Source organism: Siniperca chuatsi, linkage group LG22 (genome assembly GCF_020085105.1).
Source record: "Siniperca chuatsi isolate FFG_IHB_CAS linkage group LG22, ASM2008510v1, whole genome shotgun sequence".
NCBI lineage: Eukaryota > Metazoa > Chordata > Actinopteri > Centrarchiformes > Sinipercidae > Siniperca > Siniperca chuatsi.
In genome coordinates, this window is record NC_058063.1 from 10882631 (window position 1) to 10907075 (window position 24445).

General features: G+C 40.0%; 1 protein-coding gene across 1 annotated transcript in view; it reads right to left on the minus strand.

Moving 5' to 3' along the window:
- The window catches only part of LOC122870039 (receptor-type tyrosine-protein phosphatase delta-like), a 149218-nt gene extending 140997 nt beyond the window's left edge, over positions 1–8221 (minus strand). The window contains exon 1 of the mRNA XM_044183643.1: positions 8182–8221. The gene's annotated coding sequence lies outside the window, so the exon portion shown is untranslated. The remainder of the gene's footprint in view (positions 1–8181) is intronic.
- Positions 8222–24445: the final 16224 nt, after the last annotated feature.

A 24445-nucleotide genomic window follows, 5' to 3' on the forward strand; every position in this document is an offset into this window, starting at 1 on the left:
ACACTACACAACTCCTCCTCTTCTCTGTACCCTCATGTGGTGTTGGATACTCTCCCACCCTTCCTCTCGCATTATCTGTTTTTCTCTGTCTCTCCCTTTACCATTTTTATTACCTTTTCTATCCTGTCTGATTATCTTGTTACCACTGCTCTAGCAGCAAATTCTCTTGACCCAATCCCTTTTTCTTATCCTTACATCTTTCCCCTCAACATTTCCTTTGTGTCACATTGACTTCTTTCTTTGCACTACTTAACCAGCCTTTATTTTTCTTGTTTTTTCCTTCCTCTCCTTTAACTTAGCCTCCATTAGTTGTCCCTATGCATTATGCCAGAATATGCCCTATCACTGCCAGTCTCACACCCTATCTCACTCTCTCCTTTCCTCTCCTTCTCTCTGGCTGCCATGTTTGTGGCCTTTCGCTCTGTGCACATCTAATGGCTGGGGTGTAATCCACTGGCTAATCTGCTGACAGCCTGTGTGACAAGGCATTAGCTTTGTGTCACTGCCTACCATGCAGCCTCTCAGTGTGTGTGTGTGTGTCATAGAGAGGGAGTCAGAAAAAGAGAGAAGAGAGAGAGTCAATGAATGTCAGTGTGTCCGTAAGCATACGAAATATGTTTGTAAAACTTTGTATATGCTAGCATGTGTGATAGGGTGTAAGTAATGGCTTATGTGTTGTCGACTGGATGCCCAAGCGTAAAATTGACACTGTAGCTTGTCAGTTTTGCATGACCTTTCACCATTCCATTCCATGTCAAATAGGGCTCAGTTTGTAACCCAGTATTGGATGTTCTATTATTTCCGCTGTAATAATTGTATTTCTGTCAGCAGAAGCTTTTTTATTACATTTGGCACCAAAGGCTGCAACTCATCTTCTCGATCACTTTCATTAATTCATCATTGATTAATCTGTTGATTATTTTTTGGATTATTTGAGCAATTGTTTTGTCTATACAATGTCTGAAAATAGTGAAAAACAGCTCAGAAACACAAGCTGAGTTTCTCAAAGCCTGTGTTGCTTTTTTTGTCTGAGCCATTCCAAACCAAAAGATATTGAATTCACAAAAATATATAACAGGGGATTGTCACATTTAAAATGCTGGAATGAGAAAATGTTAAACTTTTTTGCTAATGACTTAAACAATGAATTTATTATTAAAATTGTTGATGATTGACTAATCATTCCAGCCCTAGTCACTGGCTTCGAATAAGTGCGTGAGTGTGCTTTTGCATGCAGACACAATCATGTGTGGGCATGTAACCCCATGTATGTTCTGCGGCTTTGTGTAGGCTCCACAAAAATTTAATTGAATTGCCAACTCCACTTCACCAGCAGAACTCACCTTGTTCTTGCTCACATTTCTCTCTTTTTAGCTTCTGTTCCTTTTCTTTAGTGGTCCCCTCCCCTGTCTCCACCTGAGTGATCCTGTTATCACAGCTGACCCCTCACTAGATCTGTCGACAGCCAAAGAGATTACACCGAAGGCCATGGAACACATTGGGCTCCCCATTTGACACGTGTGTGTGTGTGGGGGGGGGGGGTGGGGGATTGCCTGATCCCCTGATGCTGATAAACTGGCCGATGCTTTCAGTATTCAAGAAGCGGGAATGGGGTAGGGTGAGGTGGTGGTCGTGGGGGGAGGATAGTCGACTTTAAGTCTACTTCTAATCACTGGGCTTTTCAGAAGGGATAAGGGAAAGGAGAATGGGAGCTTGGTTTGGGATGGAATTAGGCCCTGATGGATTTGGGGATAAGGTTGTTGGGCTTTGATTTTATCACAGTTTTCTTGAAAGCTTTTGAGTAGCATGTTTGATCCAATCTACACTGCGCTTGGAACATGCTATACAGCTTGGGTGAAATACAATGATAGTAACAAAACAAAAACAAAGCAATACTACCTAAAGGGAGTTTTTCATTCACCTACAGCTATAGAGCAGCTTGTAGATTCATTGCCTTGCACAAACTCTTCTTTGAACCCATGTCAACAACAGGCATGCATCATGCATAGTGTAAGCTTTTCATAGCTACTCATCATTTATATTAGTTGCACTGGCATGGTACTACCGATGCCTTCTGCACTGAACATTTTCCAGCTAATGAACCATAATCCCAGGGGAACTGTGAGTCATTTCATTCATGCTAATTTCTGGGCATTCCTTGATCCATCCTTTCAAACTCCCCTTTTTTGACTGTTGCCGCATGGGGGATACTTCTGCCATTGAAGTGAGAACACGGCACAATTATCATTGATTCATGCGCCCTAAAAGCAGAGCAGAGTGAGACAGACTCTTATGAAACGTGGCTTTGCCAATATACTGTCAGAGACGGAGGTTTGATGGCTCACTCGTCCGTGGCCTCCGCATCATGTTGTCTTCACCAGCTGTTGTTTGACAGAAAGGGATTCTTCCCGCAGTGTGCAAAGACACAGCTATCAACTTAAGAGGCTTGACAGCAACACACTCTGGGGCCGTTTTTCTACTGTATTATAATAGGTATTACTGGTGGAGCATCTGCAGATGGTGTAACACAAAACAACAGCAACAAATAATAAAGAAAGTAGAATGGAACCCTGGTGGTGGTCTCTTTCTCCATAAAATAGCAGAGCATTTCTTCACAGTTTCGGAGTGATACTGTAAAAAGTTGTTGTGCTGCTATATGTATGTTATACCATAAGCATTTTATGGTGGTTTTATGTCATAATATTGAGCGACTGCAATGGAACCAAGACCTAGAAAAGTGCACCAACCAATACAATCCTGGGAAGCAGTGAAATAAACTGCCTTTTATTGATTTATCCTAATTACAGGAGTCAATAAAATGTATGGCTTTCAGTCTTGCCAGAAGCCACTTATATGGCATACTGAGTTAAGCAATCACTTTTAATGGCAAGTGATCAATTGATATACTGTTCTGCCGAACAAAAACAGTACAGAACAAACATGGGGGGTATTAAATCCAGTCTGGAACCACATTGCCAAACAAGGCTGTCAGAGCTGAGCAGTTGTTGTTTTTATGCTCTGTGTCTGAACAACAATTGATAGCAAATCGTGAAATAAACCACTACCTGCTATTTTGTGTGGCTTCCCAAAAGTCAACACAGTGCTGTAACTATGAAAATAACTGTAATGCTTTCAAGATCTTTTTACCAATTTCCCATTGTGTACATGTCCTTTCAGTATTCAGTCAACTTTAACCATGTCAGCAAAATGTGCAACATCCTTGCAACTGCATTCTCCACCATCATAACTACAAATCAGCATAGTTGAGACTCTCAATTGAGACAATTTGATGAACGCAGTCAAAACCACCGTCAACCTATGTAGACAGTAAAATTAAATGTACAATAAAATGCACGCTGCTGAGCTTGTTGATGCTGATTGTGAGAGCAGGGCCAAGCTCCCAACACTTTGTAGATCATTGTAATTAAAACATAAATTGGAGGTATTGAGCTGCATGCAGTCACCAGCGCAGGCTCCAGGGAAGCATTGATTCATGCATGCACTTGGAAACAATTGCTCTGATTTGCACAGAGTAAAATATAGAAGCCTTGTAAATAAAATCAATAGCAAACAAGCTGCGTAGGCTCTTCAAATAGTAGATAGTGAATTACAGTCAGACAAATAATGCTAGAGATATGAGCGAGCATGGGCTCATGGGAGAAAAGCAATCTTTACCGTGAATGCAGGATAAGATGCAGCACATTTAAGGTATATGTGTCTGAGAAGAAATCCCTTAAGAATACTGAATTATTGGATGATTATTGATTGGTTTTGATGGCCCAGTGAGGTATTTGAAAGTATCTGAGGAAAGACAAGGCAATGGTTACACAATGGTATGTCAGGTCAGTCTTCATTTTGCTCTTAGACTAGTCTAATATGAGTTAGATAGTTGCATAAAAAAATATACACTGCACATTTCAAGCTTAAAAAGTCAGCCAACCCACCCACATCTGCTATCAAAAAAGTGCTTTGTTTCGGTGTTAAGTATCAACCACACCTGCTGAAAACACAAAAGAGGAAAACATTACCCATAATTTGTCATTTGTTCAAAAATTTGTGGAGAAGCAATGGAAAGAGTTTTTAGAGACCACAGTAACTTCATGAAAAGGCATTTTTTGTCTGCCATTTCTTCACTAAATACTGAATTTAAAATGTCCTTGTTACTGTTAAATTCTTTCACCAGAAACATGTTTTTTGCTGGCGTGAACAGAGCTAGGCAGCGTAAAGCTTTATCTCAGTCAGCCATATTTGTTAGTTTGAAAGCAGTCCTAATTTACCCCGAATACATAGAACATTAGTCCTCCTTAAGATAGCCAAGAACAAGAAAGCTTTGATGTGTATCTGAAGTCTTAAAAAGCCATAGTCAAAGTCTGTCTTCTGATGAGGGGTAATGGAAAGGATAAAGGACTTGAGTAATAACAACACAACCCTGATGCAGTCTTTATTACATGGCATTTATGTTTATACTTAACAATATTCTGATAAATATGCACAAGATGCAGGTACTATAAACACTGATATAATATAATTTGCACACCTGCTAGAGTACAAGGCCTGTAAGAGTACATATTTAGAAAATTACATACCTAGCTTGTGAAATTGTATTTTTCTTGTAGGTTTGAATTGAATTAATAATTTTCTGCTCTTCTTTTTCTAAACTAATTACTCCAGCTACTTCATCTTAGAAAGAAGTGATACATATTGTGGGGTCTGTTCAGGAGGTTACCTGAGGAATAATCCAATTAAAAGGAGCTATAGAAATCTGGCTATTCTACTCCGAAGTTGAAGGTTCACTTCCAAACACACTGCAGATTTTTTTCTTTTCGTTGTAAAGCTAATGTAGCGTGATGGAAGAACAGAAGCACAAGAGTTGCTATCTGCAGAGGTGCCATGTGCTATAGCTGAAGGAATATTCCCTAAAATGGCTCCAGGCACACACCTGAACCCTGTGCTCCACATTTACAAATTTACATCTTGAAATCAGTTATAGATTTAAAGCAACGACACTGTACTAACTTCACAAACTATACTTAAGTATGAAGTGAATTTTGTACCAGAAAATGTTGTTGAAATATAAATGATATACTAGACGTGGACTTTAATTCATGCCTGTGTAATCTCTGATTTCTGGGAATGTTTCTTAGACTAATCATCATGCTGTGGGAAGTGTCCTTCACTACTGCCAGCCTCACATGGGAAAAAGAGGAGTCACGAGTGACAGAGGGAGGACAGAGAGAAGAGCAGATACAGATGAGTGCAGGCTTGAAGACAGCTATGGCAGGGAAAGAGGTTCCAGTGAAAGAGTGGGCTGCATGTATAGGGAAAATTGGATAGGAAAACAACAGAGGGAGGGGAGAGGCAGTCAAAAGGAGATAGCAAGGGTAGAGTGGCAGGAGAATGAGAGAGAGTAGAAGAGAGGGAGATGAAGAAGAGAGGGAAAATTGGAGAAAAGGAAGGTGGTGAAGGGAAGAGCTTTTCCTCCTAGCCGTATACTGTATCCTCAAAGCGGCTTTCATCCACCCTCACATCAACAGCCTAGGTTCAGAAACACCTCTGCAAGCTCCACACACACACACACACACACAGATGCACACACACACAGATGCACACTCATCATGCTAAAAAGCATCCTTTGACAATAATCACCAGTCTACTTCTTGGCATCATACAAAACCTTTTTTATGCATTTTGTTGGTACAGGGAACTGCTTAAAAAGAAATATAGAAAGCCCAAAAAGGTTTCCTCTAATTAAAGCCAAAATGAGCCTCACGAGCCAGCTGAATATTGAAGCCTTTCTAGCGTGAGAGACAAAGCCAAAATGGATGATTTGTTTTTCTTTGGTTTTACAGGAAATCAAAGGGGCACTCACACAGGTATCTTAGTACAGACAGACAGAAAAGACAAACATGAGCATGTAAGTGCAAACTTACATCTTGATAAAATATCTTTCCTGTATTACCATAATAGGGTCAAATGAAATTTTACTAGATACCTTAAGTGTGCACACACACAGTAACGCCTGAGCAAAGATACACACTTACATACACACAGCCTGAATAAATGCTAGTAGCAGAGAGGAGACAAAAGAATTAAAGTGAGACTGACTAACAGAGTATGACATGTCCAAGGCCTATCGCTAATTATGCCCCCACTGCTACAAACTGTTCCCTTACTATGATCAACTGAAACAGGAGACAAGGGGAAAGGCTGCAGCAATTAATGCTGAAAGTGTATGTTACTCATAAGAACGTGTCAGGATATACGAACAGTTCTTCATTAATTAAGACACCCTACTTTTAGTATGTTATAAAAGGGTTCTATAATAATTCTTTAGTTTGAGATTCTCATGTCATTAAAACAACATTCAACGGGTGGCATTAATATTAGTGTCTAGTTCATGCGTTGTTTTGAAGAACAACTTAAACAGGCTTCTATGATGGAATTAAATAAACAGGAATAGGTAATCCATTACTTTCTGATAGGGATTTTCCAAACATGAGTTAGTTCATGTAGCAGTAACACTGTCACAAATTTCAACATTTTAATTTAAAAAAAAAGATGGAAATTATCACATCTTACGGTTTATCTGGAACAGCTTGCATGTTAATCAGCTAAAGAAAATTGATTTAATGTAAACTTCTTTTAAGCCAGAAGCAATTCTTTTAAAACTGCACTATGTAAACTGAAACTGGCTTACATTTCCTTGTTTGGACTGGAGACTGTGATTAGGTTCAGCCCAGTGAGTTCAGTTTTTTCTGGACCCAGCACTTGCTTGCAGGTGATTAATGTTGTGTTTAACTGGGAAGTTCACCAGTGGTTATTAACAGCAATAAATGTCTAAAAATAGTTTTTATTAATTTGTGGAGTGTCGGTGATGATTTCTGTTGCAACCCTACTGTGTGATTTAAGCTTGAAAGATGGATGTATTTTTGTTTCAGTGCCATCTGTGCTGTAATCTTTAAACTTTAAAGCTTTGCAGGTTTTGCATGTTAGCGATCCTAACTGGTGGCAAGACGCTTGTCATTTTAGGAATTAGAAACCAACCTCGAAATTCAGTGATCGCTTTAAAGCAAAGGGTAGCAAACCAAATTTTACACTAATACTACCAGACGAGAGGCTAAAGGTCAAGATCATGTGCTCATCATTGTTTACCAGAAAATTCTGTCTCTTTGATTTGTGAAGTACCTTTTACACATGGTACCTTCAACATCGCTGGGTATAATTATCTAGGTGGTTTTATTAATTTAGATATACTGAAGGTCTCTGTTGAATCTGTGCCAATCAGCCAGTACTTGGACAAGATGTAGCATCTGGCTCCAAAGACTAAGTAATGCAGGATGCTGCATATAATGTATTCAGTGGAAGCTCTCTGGTAATCTTGTCTTTTACACGGATGAATAACAATCCCCTTGTTTCAAAGATGGACCAATTTTCCCAAAATATGCTCTTTTAATTGAATCTTCAGCTCCAAAATGCTTTCTGTGATCAACTCGCAGAATGTAATACATCATCCTCTGAGTCTTTTGTGATTGGCACACATTCGCTACCTAAAACCATCATAAATGTCCCACCTACTGACCAAACAAAGCCCTAGACTCTCAGCTGGGTGAAACAGAGCAAATGAATAGCATCTCAATTAGGAGGCACTCTTCTCTAATGCAGCCCCACTTTGTGGTATGCTCAGCAAACACACAACCATGCATACAACACAAACACAAGCAGATCTGGTTCATTTTGCAAACAATGTGTACACAAACACACTGAAAACACCCACGTAGATTTATGTTGTTATCGAATGACCCACATGCCCACTTAGATTTGTGGCACTCCTCTAGTCTTCCCACAATGAACTATTGCATGGGTAGCAGAGATGATGGGCGAGGCTGAGAGGTTGCGGCATGCCATTTATCTCTGTCAGACGTGGTTGAACACAAGTTCTTATTGGCTGGGCAGGATTCGTGATTGCTAAAGCGGCACCCCAGTCTCTGAGACCATGCTAATTAAACAGTGGGGAGAAAAGAGCAAGAGGCCGTCACTCTCTACCCTCTGAGGCTCCATTCTGCTGCAACCAGCATTAACACAGACTGAGCAGAAATGGAAACCCAGCTCAAAATGCCATGACCCATCTTTGTTGTTGACTATACAATGATTCTTGCAACAGATTTGATTGCAAAAGCTTACCTTTCAGCACTCAAGCAACCTTCCCAACAGTTCAAGAGCTGCAGGACAACAACAAAAAAACAAAAAACAAACACACATTAGATTACAGTTTATTCATACCGTCATAAAAGCTGTAATGACAAGAGGTTGATGTCATCTGTGGGAGAGTTCAAGAGGCATGGGTGAAGATAGCAGTAGGTTTTGTTGTTTGGAAATCATTTTAATCACAGCTACAACAACGCAGTGAACTGCTGCCCCGAACTGAGCACAAATTCAGTACTGCCATTGCTTTTTATTGTGTAAAGGGCAAACATTTATTACCCGCTGATTACATTTGGCAGGCATATGTTTCTGACACTTAAGCCCTTATAATTTTCCAACCCGTTAGAAAAACCCCTTCTTCACCACTGTTATTCAATCACTGCTTGAATGTGGTATATCTCCCATGGATTTCATTGGGGAACAAAAAAGGAGTTGTGAGAACAAAGGGGAAATGGGAGTTGGGGGGGCACTGAGCAGCTTTATAGTTTAGTACTAATTAAAATGTGGGCGGCACTCAAAAGGTCAGAGATTGACCAAAAAAAAGAGAAAAAAGGGTCACGTCACTGCTGATTGTGTGCATAAGGCGCTCAAGGTCCTGTAGATTAATACCAAGTTCACTTTCAAAAGGGGAATCGAGAGAGATGGGAGAGAGAATTAGTCGTGTGACTGATAAACAGCATATCTCCATGCTCTGTTCCTTTCCCATTTTTTTCCAGCTGGGAGATAAAATTCAGGCTTGGCAATGGTTTCCAGTGCAATTGATTCTGGCAGAGGAATATGACTGCAGAGTATGAGGGCTAAGTATCTGAATAGCTGCTGTCAAAATGCTGAAGGGGAATTTATTCCTAGTTTATATGCAAGCTATATCATGGAGTTACTGAGACTAAATGGCTACAGTTTGATGTACAGTATGCTGTCATTTCACCGGCGTATAATCACGGAGCTGTTCTAGACACAGGCTTGTGGGTGCTGTGCCTGGATTCAGTGAATGCAATGAAAGCACACAGTCATTTGCTAGGATATGACAAACCCTTTACATTTCAAAATATGAAATAGTCTTTGAACTGCTGTTGTAATTACCATGAACTTAATATTGGTCTACATGTCAGCTTGTTATGTGTGAAAACTGACATTTTGCAAATCTGATGTACCTAAAGTTTAAAAAATCCATTTTGAATTAATCTTCTCTCTTCAAGATGATGATCAGCATCAGTTATATCTTGCATTAGAGGAATGTAATGCAAGCATAATTTCAGAGGGAGCAAATGAGAGAGCGCAAAACACAATGGAGAGTTAGGAAAAAGGAAATTGGTAGCCCCATTGTGTCTGATCCATCCCTCCACTAAAAAGGTTTCCTGACCGGTGGGGAATACAGAAAATGATTAATAGGTACACTTCAGCAATCAGCAGGCAATAAGAGAGCCAACTGTCAGAGGTCCTACCTCCCTTCGTAGATTTATGACTAATAATTGGCCATGAATGTAGCCACTCTGGTACTATCAGAACCTCACAGGGCCAGTTGGTTGGAGATACAAACGGAAGGAAATGAATCTGGGGGTTTTTAAATGCTGAATACTGTGAGAGTATGTGGAGATGCAGAACATAAATCCCAACTGAAAATTCTTGAGCCTGTAAGAAACTGAGAATAGGTCTAAACAATAAGGTTCCTTCCCTAAAATAGACAGTCACATTTAATGGTGCCCAAGCCTGTATTCACTTTATAGTACAGCACGAAAAATGTTAGGATGGCAGACATTACTGCTTGTCATTTTACAGTATGCTAAGATAGTACAACAGTACTAACTGGATAGTTTATTAAAACAATTTGCTGCTCAGTACATTTCAATCTTAAACACTGCACAGTCTAATAGATTTAACAAGTACTGTGTCTATTCAGCTGCAATTTGACAACACCTTGACAGATTCTAGATTATGCCTTAAATATCCCCAAATAATGAAACTAGCACGTATAACAACTGGGGAAATAGACATGATGACCTTCTTAAAGCACCATCTGTTGCGCAGCACAACCGCAGCAAGGCAAGATTAACCAGTGAGGCTAAAAGAGTCACATTATATGACACCCACAGTGTTTGACTGCACTGTAAATGGCAAAACGCAGTATCTCCACTTTACTTAATTTGAAATACTATTGTGCGTTCACAGTGATTTCATTCAAAAGCCAGTGGAAACACATCTTAGCTATTATAATTAATAGAATGGTCAGATTTGATAGGCAAAAAGGCTACTGTAAATCACTATCAAAAGAAAAATGAGAGCCCTGTCGACATTTCGATTTGTATCTGTGACAGGTGATCCAATAGGAAAATAAGTGATATTATCCTGCTGTATGTAAACACAATCTGGGAATATCAAACCCGATGAACAGTGATGATGTGCCACCTACCTAAATAACCCTGGCGATGACAGGCCTTAGCGCTCCATTTATTCACCCCCACCTTACCAATACCCCTCCCACCCCACTCCCCGTTCACCACTTCTTTTTCACTGCCTTCAGTTTATATACTTCTTTTTTCAGGATTCTAGACATTTCTTTTTCTGTACACCTGGGCATCAGGGTCACTGTCCTCCCTGCTCCACTCCCCACTTGCCCCCACCCTTCCCTCCCTGATCTTTTTTTTCCCTTTCGAAATTCTGTCCATTGCCCTCCTGACAGCTACCCATCAACCTGGGTGCAATTTAAAAAACCCTTCAACAGCTGCCATTCCACAGGGCTGGCTATCAGTCCAGCTGCCAAAGCCCAGACAGGGACTCTGCTTCAGCAAGCAACTTTGAACGTCAGGTTGGTTCCCCTACTTCCAAATAGACTGAAGGTGAAAGACTCTATTTCTCATAGATTGGTTCAGGGCGACTGAGGTGGAGTTTTGAGGCAGCATTGCTACTTCCTTCCTGACATGTTATATCCAACATCTGGCATGCAGTGTTGTGGTCTGGAGACAAATAGTTTGACTTCATGTAGGCTGATGAACATGATTTAATAACAGCAGCATGAAGCAGTGTGTTGAATTATATTTGCAAACATTATGATGCTTTGGGGAAAAAAGGAAAGGCTCTTGGGAGAATACTGTAATGGAGGAATATTTGTGGTTCTACAGAGATTTATCACTTGCCTCAGTGTCTGTGTTTGAGCCAAAGCAGTGTGTGCGCCTGCCTGCCTGCCTGCCTGCCTACCTGCCTGCATGCAAACATTGCATACTTGTCTAAATGCACATGTTGCCTGAAACAATCTAGTGAATATGGCTCAGGCTTGAGGCTGGGCAGCCTGCTGCTGTGCACTTCTCTCCACCATATGTCTTTGTCAAAAATATTTGCTGTGCGCCGAATGAGGGATGAAATCAATCCAAGTGCTATTTTCCCAGTTGCTCTTTCTTGAAGGCAGCAAAATTGTACTGATACTTGCCAGATCAGCCCACATTGTCAAATGTAACAACTGGCCACCAGTGACATTCGTAGACAGACCATCTGGTCTCCAGCGTCCTATAATCGTTTAGTGAAAGAATGGAATGGCTGAAGCCTTTCTCCTGTCTCAATTAGCAACTGCGAGATGGATGTGAGAACTGCTCTGGTGTTATGGACCAATCAAAGATGTACACTATGTGCCAGTTGGAAAATGTGTTGAGGTGGTCCATGGGCACTGATGGACTAAAATTTGTCACTAAGAAGGACTGAACAGATGTTCTTGCTGGCATTCATTTTCCATAGTTTCACCCACTCAGCTGGACTTCTGGAACACTCTATCTACTGTACACTACCTGAAGACAAAATCAACAGCACAGCAAAGGTTGTGTCAAGGCACTCAATAACACACAAAATATGTTCTAATAATAAAGTTTGTTAGAGTTTTATTTAGAGTTGAGCTTTTCCAAATGCTATATATGTTTGTCATAGCCACTTGACATTTCAGTAATGGGCTAATGCAAATATTTAAGTCTTCCAAGAAGCTGATGCTGCGTGTTTAGCAAATGGCCATTTTAGCTGAATTGTGTAAGTGCTGCATATAGCTGAAGGAGTGAAGCTATTTTCAACTACTGCTTCTGGACCGACTACAGCTATTGGGTTGGGGACGCTTGCTGTCCGCCAAAGCTTTTAGTCCATTGTGTAGCAGCATCAATTTTGCCCATAGCCACAAGACCGCATGAACAAAAGCTCCAGTTGGCTGGGTCACACTGCGATGTACCTGGGGGATGTACGCATGTTTTGCATGGACTGGGGAGGGTAACTGTTAGGTCCATTAACATCAGATAGGGCTACAGCCTCCAAGCTGAACAATTGCCCTAAGCGAGCTGGCATTATGGGGAGGCATCTTCCCTGATCCCATTCAGCAAAGAAAGTAAATGGAGTTGAAGTGGGTCGTCTAGAGTTAAATTGAATCTGCTGCCAATGGAAAGGCTTTGATGTAGCAAAGATTAAGCAATTGTTGTAATTTTCTGTGCAAGCTCAGAGTACCATCAGCCTCCAAGAGCAACCCTTTTAAAATGTTCTTAGTCCATCAGTGGTTGCTTTACTCTGTTGGTAACAACATGCAGTGAAATACAACTGTTCAGCATGTTTGAAATGTAGGAGAAATGTGTTTAGTTTTCTTTTTAAACATGAACCAGGGCCGTATTCATCTTCATTCATCTAATGTGAAAACAGGTCAAACCATCCAAATTGATAATGATAAAAAAACAACTTTTGTTTGGCCAGCATGTTGGTGAGAGTGAGGCAGTCATCAGAAAATTGTACTGAAAAGCAAGATTTCGGGGGTAAAAAGGACACAAGATTTTATCATGTAATTGAAGTAGAGGTTCTTAACGGTTCCATGTTTTCACTGGAACTCCTATATTGTATTTGCAGCATGTGGGTCATGGTCCCTTTTTTGTTTTGAGGAATACTTTTTAGCATGAATAGGGTCATGTGCGTCAGATTGTTTTCTCTCACTTCGCTCTAAAGTTCTAAGAGCTTCTCTTCAGCCAACAAGTGTAGTAGAAGTCATGGAACTCTGGTGGGATATATCAGTTAATGGTAGAAGTGTCCTTCCCGTGCCCTTCTGTAATAGCTAAGCATCATTAGTGAGAGGGTCAAGAGAGGGCCCAGCCATCCATATGTTTCAATAATTACCTTGCACTTCTGTCAAGGCACATACAGAAAGACTGAGCTTACATCACAGCCAAACTGACAAAATTAATGATGAGAAAAGGGTGTCTAAATGGATCTCTTTTCCCATCAAGTCTCCTTTTCTTCATGCTTTTCCGTAAGACTATTCAAAGCAGCTGAAGGTGACAGGTACAAATGTTCAGGCTTTATCACATGACTCTTTCATGTGATAAAGCTGTGGGTCATGCTTCAGCCTTGGTTGCAGAGGCAGCAGTCTCTGCACTGTGAGTGACACATTATTTCTCTGTAAACCCTGCCACTCCCGTCCTAACTCCCCCAAATCACAACCCCAATCTATTTTCTGCCTGGCTAGTCCTATGAAACTGCATATATTCTGTCAGATTAATCCCATCATATTCCCATACTGTTTAGTTCTCGGGTGTTTGAGGAGCAGATTTGGAAATGAAGGCCAAAACAACACAGGATGTGTGAGCTAATCAGAGCCGGGCTGCACCTTGGAGATTTAACGATGGACCTTCGTGCTTAAAAAATAAAATTCATGGTTTTCTGATCCTGTGATGTGGTGAATATATTTTAGATTTTGTTTAAGATCTCAGTGGCACATTATTACATATATTATTATTATTATTATTATTATTATAATGAACACTTTTTCAAATTCTACCATATGTTTTACAGCTATGCAGTAGGAATGTACAACTTCGGTTAGGGATAAATGGTTGCATTTTAAGTAGATATTTATTAAATCTCACTATACTCATTCTAAAAGGCAAGCCACGAGTCTCAGGGAAAACACTGAGCAAATTAAAATGACCTTTAGTTTAATATGTTGCTTGAATAGGCCAATAGGTTGTCATGTACCATTAATATGATCTTACTGAGATAAAATATTTTTGTCACTATCTTGTTAAAGAAAAAATAATTTTCTAAAAAGTGCATAGACTTTAACCAACTGCAAAAAAAAAAAAAAAAAAAAAAAAGATGACTGAAAATTTAATTTGCTGAGAAATTACCTTAATGTCAGCCTGTGCTGGTGTGGAGAAAATAGCTAATAAAATACACATGAAGAGAATGGTGTATCAGTGCAACAAATCAGAACTAACAGAGCAAAATTTTTATGTGCAACCAAGGGGAATCACCTTGCATCAGGCTGCCACTACGTTTGACCCATGTTAACGGGAGAAAAAATATGTACAGGTATTTTTTTGTATGTTGAATGTATGTATGTATGTGTTTGGGTTTTTTTGCCACTTGGGGACAGCAAAACAAGCTATAAATACAACGTTGGCATACTTTCACCTTTATGAAGTTGTTATGGAGAATGTGTTAGTAAGCAGGGAAAAATCTGGCTAAGTTTCTAAATGATCCACCATGTTGGCCATTGTCTACTCTTTCTGTATGCTGTTTGGTGTTGGGCAGGTAGCGTACAGTAAGTTAATCAGAGCTTTTTTTGCTGAAAACAGCTGCCTGCTGCTACTGATTATGAGAGCTGTGAGAGCGACCCTTTTTACATTACACAGTCACTTGATCCATTGTTAATATAAAAACATTGATTAGGTGTAGCTTTAAATATTCACTGTACGCAATACTGTACAGCCTCCAACCTTTGTGTTTTATCACTCTTTTCCAAAATCTCAAGATTTCCTTTTGTATTCTGCTCATAGACAACTTAAAGCGAATTTCTGTAGTATTAAAATGTGAAAAACATAATTCAAATAATTCAAGCCATACTTTTACCTGAAAGTGTAAGAGGCTGGGGAGAGGCTGTAGCTGCTCAACAGAATGAATAGGATATTGGCTTTTTCACCATTATTTTTTTTTTTAATCTTACACTGAAATAAGCTTTACATTCCAGTAATGCTGAAAATTCTGGACCTTTATACAAAGTCCACTGGAGCATAAAAGGGAAAATGGCAAATGTATCGGTTCACAAAGTCAGTATTATTACAGTCATTGTCTATGGAGCAGCTACAGTGTTTGCAGCCAGATGACTAAACTGTCCTTGGCCACTGCAGTACCATGTGATTCCTTCAACACAGTGGTATTAAAATGAACTGCATTAGCTTAATGGCCATTCAATAATGTGAATCTGAATGAGATTTCCTGCTGCTCTTATTAATGCTGATTGATGCGTTCAACATCTCTGTGCTGATGACGATTAAGGCAATTTATTGATGTTTTGAATTGAAGCTTCATTCAAAATCAAAATGAATACAGATGACAGATTTGGGCACACATGGGGATATAGTTTTTATTGTTTTGCACAGCACTACTTATTATAATAAATCAATTACATTGGAATTCAAAGTGCGCTGTGTTCTATCACTTTGATCCTTTTTATATTTATCCAATTATTTATCTGCCCGGGATTTGGTGTCAAACGTGTTAAAATACTGTAGTTTTCTCTAAAACACATCCAATTAATTTCTTCCTTACCTGAACCAAGTAAAAGATCACACTTTGAAAATAATTTTGCATTTATTTACCACACTACAATGATTTCTTACACTCCTGATTTTACAGTCAGAAATGATGCAATTGGTTATCATCATCATCATCACGCTCCAAATGTGAACAATATTTGCTGTGCCACTCCAAAAAAGATAACTTTCAAATTGGATATGGAATGAACGCGAGGTACATGGAATTTATCTGTTAAGTCATATCTGCCTTTACTCTAAATGCAGTACACAACGTGTTTCTTGATACATTCATTCATTCCCCGTCCTATCTACTCTCCCATGAATGAAAATCTCCTAACAGCACACCACAAAAGAAGTTGCTAAGCTATTTGGATCACGAATCTCCCCAGGCAAATCAGCAATTAGAGCCTAAGCTGCCTTGTAAAATCAATTAGGAGTTGTAGTATGTGTTACAGGTACAACGCTGGCTGGCACCTCTCTAAATGGACCAGGAAGAGTGGTTTGAATCTGCCATGCAAGAGTATATAATCTGCAGCACATAGTCACAGAATTCCTATAAAATCTTCCTCTCTTGTGAGGAGTGGCTTCGTACTGTAGGTTTGAGTTGCTAAAAAAAACTTTTTTAAAGTTTTGACAGCACAGAGTTGCAATCCAAAGATAAAGTATATACTGTCTGCAATGTTGCAAGTTTCTGAGCTGAAAGGCTTTATTTTTATCTTTAAGTGAAGTTGTTCAATGATGTAATAAGCTCTCATATATTGTGGCTAAACTACAACAGGAACACTGGCTTCTGTTTATTTATGTCCTATCTTTTATGCCAATATGGCAAATTATCAATGCAGTGCAACATAATGTACAGTGAGAATGGCATTGTGGCTCAATGGACAGCATCATTGCCTTGCAGCACGAATGTCAATGGCTAGTCCGTCCTCTGTGGAGTTTGCATGTTTTCCATGGGTTTGTGTGGAAGTGTAAATCTGAGTGTTTGTTTATCTGTGATAGCTCTATGACACTAGCAACCTGTTCAGTGTGTTTCCTTGTATTGTGACATACTTACAAATTATTACCTTTTTAAGTTGACATGGCAAACTCATTAGCAAACAGTCATCCAATAGATACAGAACAGCTGAGAGGAACCGCAGAGTCTGGGGCTAATTCTCTGTGGGTTAGTTACTACGAGCAACCCCTTTTACATTCCACATAGTTATTTGATCCATTGTCAATATAAACTTATTGAATACAGCTTTACGGTTTTGTGATCGCTGTAAGTATTGGCAAAAGGTTTTGCCATGGAGTATGATTTTGCTTTGTAAGCACTCAGGTCTGAAACTATCAGAATGAGCCATTTATTTCCCAATGAAAGCTGCTGCTTCAACTTTCACTGTGATAATTAATGAGATCGACATTTTCAATTATCTGTTTCCTGCCTTTACTTGGCTGTTCGAGTGCACAGCAAAAGAACAGCTGTTAGCTTCAACAGGGTAGGAAGACGGGTGATAGAGAACAAAGAGGGCAGCATCTGCCTCTTTGAAAGATGGCGTGTTATTTTTCATCAATATCTTTGTGTAGCATACCACCACCAGAGCAGATTTCCTCCAGGTGTGTCTAATATAGTTGGACACGACAGTGTGTACCAGTGTTGGTTAAGTTATGCAAACAGACATGTGGTTTGTTCAATGTTGCATCCTGGAACTGAACAGTTGGTGCAGAGGCCTTACCACAGAAATAAGTGGCTGTGTGATGCAGTTCAATTCCCCTATCCTTAGAAATACTGCCATATAGGCCAACAAACATGAGTAAAGCTCTACTTACTGTGTAACTTCACAGCACTCTCCCCGGGGTCTGTGACAGATGTTAACTTCTTTCTTAATGTACTATACAAGCAGCTTTCCTGACATCCCTGCCCATGTAGTAACTGTTGGCAAATATGGCCATTCACAGTAGCCATTCAGAGTTGTTTAATGTCTTGCAAAGATTTTTCAGTGACAAAATGGGTCATGTAGAAGCATGGGGCCCTTTTTCCAAGGTCAGTAGGTCTCTGTTGGCTTATGGCCTATTCAGCTGGGAGCTGCAATTAGGCTGTGAAACCATGTATCTTACTGGGTTAGTCACCAGCTTCAGTTGCCCACTAGTACTATACATCATCCTCGGTTGCACCACATAGAGTTTGGAAGGCCACAGTCAGCCCACAGGGGAATCATTATTTCATATGTAAATATGAGAAATGGATGCAGATTTCACCTTGCCTGCCTGGATTGAGAGCGTAGTAGCTTGGGAATGACAAACAAGAGTCATATAGCCCAGCCACTGCAAATGCCTTTGGTTGGTGGTGTTGTTATGATCCTGCATGATAATTGGGGAATGTAAAACAGTGGCAGTAAGGAGACAAGTGCATACCTGCACGCAAAGAAATTTTAATAAACAGCAAAAATAGGCATGGAATGATGACCATGTGCTGTTTAGTTAAAATAAATGTAAATAGAATTAGGCTGCAAATTTTTTCATGACTATGTTGCTTACTGTGTCTCGATGCAGTTATTCATGTGCTCCCATGAAATCTTGGCCCCATTTTCATGTGGTTTTGCATTTGTATAGTTTTTGTGAGAGAAGGCATACCCTGCTGTGCTGAAATAGTTTCATGCTGAGATCAGTGGAGCGCATGTAGTTCAGTGAATGCTGTTGTACATTCTCACTTTTGCACATCACAGGAGATGCAACAGCTCATTCTTCCTCACTGGGCCAGAGCGAGTCAAAGATGCAAATGTGGGCATTCAAGCATAGAACCCCTGACCTCAGTAGGCAAGTCTAAAAAATTTTGAACAGCCAGCACTTTCCTTTCTCCTAAAAGAACGTTAAATATGCATTGGCTCATTTATTTTTTTATTTTTTCTTACTTTTTTTTAACAGGAAAATAAACCACCCACAGGGCTTTATCATCTAGCTTGTAAGAGCAAGAAAGAAATGATCAGAACCATCTCAGAGAATGACAGATTTAGTCTGATTTCCGCATTTAGATATGCTGAAGTCAGGAGATTTTACAGTCAGGTTAAACCACAGTAGTTACTCCCAGCAGAAAATGAAAAACAGTTCAGATTCTAACTGTAACATTGGTATACAGGTGTGCACACAAAGTACAGACCTATTTCACATCATGGGAGACATCAAGGTTCCACTACATGTTTGAGTATTTGTGGGAAATGTAAAAAACGTATGGCCGGAAAATTCTGTGTGACAAGCAATACAATGACACTTGTTTGACTGCATAGCTGTTCTGTCTCCATGTCAATGTATGCTGTTGTCTATGGCAATTACTTGTGCACTTTGTGAATAATGGAAATACTTGGTTCATATATTCTGAGCCTTCCAGCATGGTAGGAGGTGGAGTACATACTGTAGAATACAAATCACCCCAAACAGGCAATATAAACAATGTTTTGATTTTTTTATATATATATATTTATATATATATATATATCTATATATATAGATATATATATATATATATATATATATATATATATATATATATATAAAATATGAATTTACCTGCATATCAACACTGTGAGAGCAACTCCGCAGGAAATCTTATTTGGCTGCAAAAGCGAAGAGCAAGAAAATGCTCCATCAGCTCTCATAAGCATATCAAAACAAATCAAATCAAAAGAAAATAGTGTTGAGGAACCAATGTGTCACACAGCTGGGCTGATATTCAGCGGCCCTTGTGTTGGGTGCTTCTGGGGTAAGAAAAAAACTGGGCTGTCCGAGCCGTGAGCCACCCATGTGGAACGTGACAAAAAATAATTAGCACAATAACGTGGTGAAAAAGGAAATGCAACTTGAGGAAATCAACTGTTAAGGAACATCTGAGGCCGCAACAAGCTGTGCCTAAGCATATGCTCCTCCAATGTTTTCAACAATGCTCAATCTTCAGTCCCTGTAGGAGAAAAGCCTCTATTTATAGCCATTCAACTTTAATGGTTCCTCAAGATGGACGGCAGCTTTGCTGTTTTCAGTCTGGACTAACTTCCCAGGTAGTACTGTATATATCTTTAAGTTCTGGGGTATAGTATATTAACTTAACCACACATATATATATTTTTTTGTAATTTCCATGGATTGCCTCAAAAGGAAAAAGCAAACGTGGTTGCATCTGTAAAACCAATTTTTGTTATCAAGTTAATTAAAACCTGGAAACTTTTGGTAGACAAATCGCACTTAATTGGAAACACAAATGTACCCACAAACACGACCATAAGGCTTTGGTTTTTAAATAACCTCGCTCAGGAAAAACCCTTAGAGGTCTGTTTTACACATAAACCAGTCTCAGCAAAATTCCACTTACTTAACAGTTTATAAAACATCTGGAAAATCCAGTTCCCCCATCCTCCTCCTTACTGTACCACGTAACCAGTTAGTACCCTAAGAGTCAACGTAACTCTGATTTTATGTAATCTGGAGTCATATACCCTTGGCTATATGAAGTGGCAAAACTGCTATATTGGTTATCTTATGTTAACATCACGGAATTGTACTGGCCAAGCTTAATCTCTGGCCCTGTATGAAGTACTGCTCAGTTTACAGGACACCACTGTCATAGCTGTGATATACTTTAATCTATCACCCCAATGAAGTTCATTCAGTGGTTTGGAGACAGTATGTTGGCTACCACCTCACATAATCAGGAGTCTATAACAGTGAGTTGTAATTATCTGTACCTATACAGTCCTCCCACTCAGTCTATTCTGCAGGGGCTTTCTGCAGGGGCTTACTGCAGCAGCTCGTCTGAATAGGGGGTATTTATACATGAAATTAAGGTGTAATTAAAATCGGTCTGGTGCTAAAGGGGCTGAAGGTGATTATGCTCATTTGCATAGTACACTGGTTTCTTTTTTTAATGCTGCCTTCACAAATATTACTGGTTCTAACACATTTTAGACATCCATCATTTTTAATATTTCAATCAAAACTCAAACTTAGAGATGATTAGAAACACTGTTTGTGTGATAACATTTTGCATTCTTAATGTATCTCCAGGGTAAAGCGAAATGATTGACATGCCACGGCGTTGGTTAATGAGACAGACTAAATTCTAAATGTACAGCTTTTTTTTTTTTACTTAAGGCAACTAGCAGATGTTTTTCTCTTGAGTAAATTACTACCACATTGTTCTAGATAAGATTAGACAATGTAAGCAATGAAACAAGATTCTGGTGGGAATCTGATGAGGAATCATTGAAACTGGACCTCTGAATATAAACATTAGTATTCAGCTCATTTTTCACAGGCATAACATTTTCTAATTTGCTCCATTGGGCTTGTTTTGAAGCAAATGGGGGACTATTATATGGGCTGAAGACCAAGGAGAAACTCATTACTTCTCACATTATCACCGCAAATGCGAGGAGGAAAAATGGAGCTCTGTCACTTCAGCCTGGTCGCAGGCTAAAGCCTTGCATCTCATCCAGGTTGTAAATGGACCCCTCTCGGCTGATACACCATTGCGTCCTAAGCCATCCCTGATATTTGGTGAAGGGATGTCATGACTGCTCCAGCTGTCACAGGCACAGCTGTTCACTTTCCCCTTGAGTGAACATAGCTGCCATCGCCCTGCGGCTTGATGGCGTGTGTATGTATGGGCGAGAGTGTGTCCAAGCGCAAGCAAGGTGCACTAGCAACACAGCTTATTCCAAGATACAGGAATATAAACAACTGAACACAAATAAATTGGGAGCCACTAGCAAGGAGGCTGTAGCACTACATGTTTCCCAACTATGGAGTAAAATTATTTATAAACTCAAGATTTCATTGTGGTCAGGGAGGACATTTTTTATGAAGCTATGAAGTGATAGACACATGCTCACTGTTGATGAGTGTACTGTACATGTATGAGTACTGTGCTGTACCCTTTCCCTCCTTGTTCAAGAGAACCTGAGGAAAAAGTGCTGCTGATGCATGCACTTCAACATGATTGATGCCTCTCCCCTTTGGCCTGGGCAAGCATTGACTTTATCACAACACTCTTCGCACCATGACTGTGTACCTCTTGAGCTCTAGGTGTCCAAAGTGCTAAAAGGGCCATATTGATTGCATACTGAATCAGTCAGTTATGATAAATGGACACTTGCTAAATCAAATTGGGAGATTAATCGGCCAGCGGCGGTGTCATTAGGGCTTTGTGATGGGTGAATTAATATGGTGATTAAATGAGAGGTTGCTACTATGTCACCGTGTCAGCTCTGACAAGCTGACCCCGGATCAGCTGGCAATGGAGTAAAAGACACTTCATCATCTTGCACCTATAAAGTGTCTTTGACCTTTGGCATTTACATTTATCATCTGGGGTTTTCCTTACACTTGTACTACGGAATTGTCCATCGTTCACATGAATAGAAACAACTCATACTGGCTTGGCAAATTCTTGGTTTCAAATTTAATGGGAAAAAGGAATCCCTGCATAAATTGAGCGAAAGAACACAGCCATTGCGTTAGGTCCAACACAGCAGAATGTGAAAAGACTATGAACTGTTTTCTGCATCTATATTGGTAGAGCTAATAAAAGTATTCTTGGCTGGCAGGAAAATGCAAATGCTGACAAAATCAATGCATCTCCCTGCCAAATCCACAGACAACAGCAAGCTGATTTGGCTCATTTCGCAAACAAGCAATACATATACACACGCACATGTATACGCACACTCTCACACACAGAGACAAATCTGTGATACACCGTGTCCCTATGACCCTTATGCTCCATATGGTCAAGAAGAGGGCAGAGAAAATAAGCACACGGCTCTGTGGGTGACTGCAGCTTGGCAGCCAGCAAAGCCCGGAGGTCCGTGGTGTTGAAGCAACATAGTGATGGGTGGTACAACCCTTTTTTCCGTACCAACGCTCCTGTCCTGCTTCATATACTGTAGTGTAGTGTATAAATGTGGGGGAGGGGCATGAGCATTTTTTTCTCTTTTGGGCTGAAAATAAGTTCTTAACTGAACCAGATTTGCACTATCATAAAAGTGTCAAAGCAAACAAACCATACATAAATCATGTATGTACACAGTGTGTGGCTATAAGCACAGAGCTCCCACAGGGCACCACATTGACTGTAAAATGTTGGTGACTGGGAAATGAAAAAATTGCAAATCTTTTACATATTGTTGCATTACAAACCAGGCTGGACTCACGCAGGACTCAGACAAGGAGGCTGAATGTAATAAAATGATTTATTGAATAAAGGGAAGAAGGTGAGGGAGTTAGCTGGGGTTTGGGATCCGGAGCAGGCAGAATGGCAGCGGAGGTTATAGCGTGGGTGAGGGAAGCGTGGCTTGTAAGCAGGCAACGAGGAAGTAGAAGTAATGGCGGTGGAGATGGCGTGGCTGAGAGAAGCGTGACTGGCAGGCAGAAGCAAACAAAGCAAGCAGGTGAACAGTGATCCTGAGGCACAAAGAAACACACGAGAGTTTCAGCAGGAGCAAGAGTTGGCCGACTAGTAACTACTACGAGGGTTGAAACAACAATCTGGCGATGAATGGACAAGAAGCCGAGGTAGATATACTGTAGAGGATGCACTGATTGGAAGCAGATGTGTTGGCTGAGCGGAGTGATTGGAGGATTGGAGGACACACACACACACACACACACACACACACACAGAGAGACAGGGGAGAGACAGGAGACACAGGACAGGGGAATAGTGGCTGGAAACACTTAGGGAATGCAGACAAACTGTCACGGCTGTAACACATGGCCTTTAAAAAGAGAAAAGTATGGCAACAAGTGCATGCTTAAGGGTTCGATTCACCCAAATTACAAATCTTCTCTTACCTCTATTGAGCTATGCAGATAACTTTAACAGATAACAGGTTTTTAGACACCTGTTTCTAAGATTTCTGCTGCCACTCCAATACAATAGCGGTGAATGGAATTCCAATTGTTGTACTCACAGCATTGAAAATTGAGTTTTTAAAAAATTCTAAATTCAGACAAAATGTCCTTGCAACTCTGGATAAATCGCATACCTTGCTGTTAACAGTTGTCATTGGAACTACTTTCTATCAAATAAATATCCTCAATGAAAACTGTGAAAATGTGTTTTTGGCGTTTTGGGTGAACCTAACCTTTCATTTTTTGAACTGATCACAACTAAAGCTATGACTCACAATATACAGTAGGCTTTTAGTCATTGAATGCTCTTCACGTTATCAGGCATGTTTTCAGAAAGGACATACTGTACAAGCCATGAACAAAGTCAAGGCTGTTTCTTTTACCGCTACTACTACCACTCCTGCTAGACAGAAGAATTGCATGACAAATTGTACGTGTGCCATGTTAATATAGTTTCTGTAGCACATGGAATTCAAACAGTCTCCTAGCTCACATAAGGTGCACTGATGCACTAGACCAGAGACTGCGTGGAAATTCAAACTGACGCTAATTAAACAATTACCATCACATCTAAGGCAATGTGAATGGCTTCCTCTTTGCTTGTCAATAACTAAATAGTTGACTAAATGAATAAATATCCATTCAAAACATGTCAACTCAGCTTGTGTCAAAACTATCAGACAGCTGATATACTGTATGTTCCACTTCCCTATGTTCACCCCTCTTGTCATTTCCAGGGGGATGATAATGGGTGATCGGTGTTCAGGGGCTTTTCAATTTCTGTCTAGTTGAAAGCACTCTCTCTCCATTATCAATGGGGA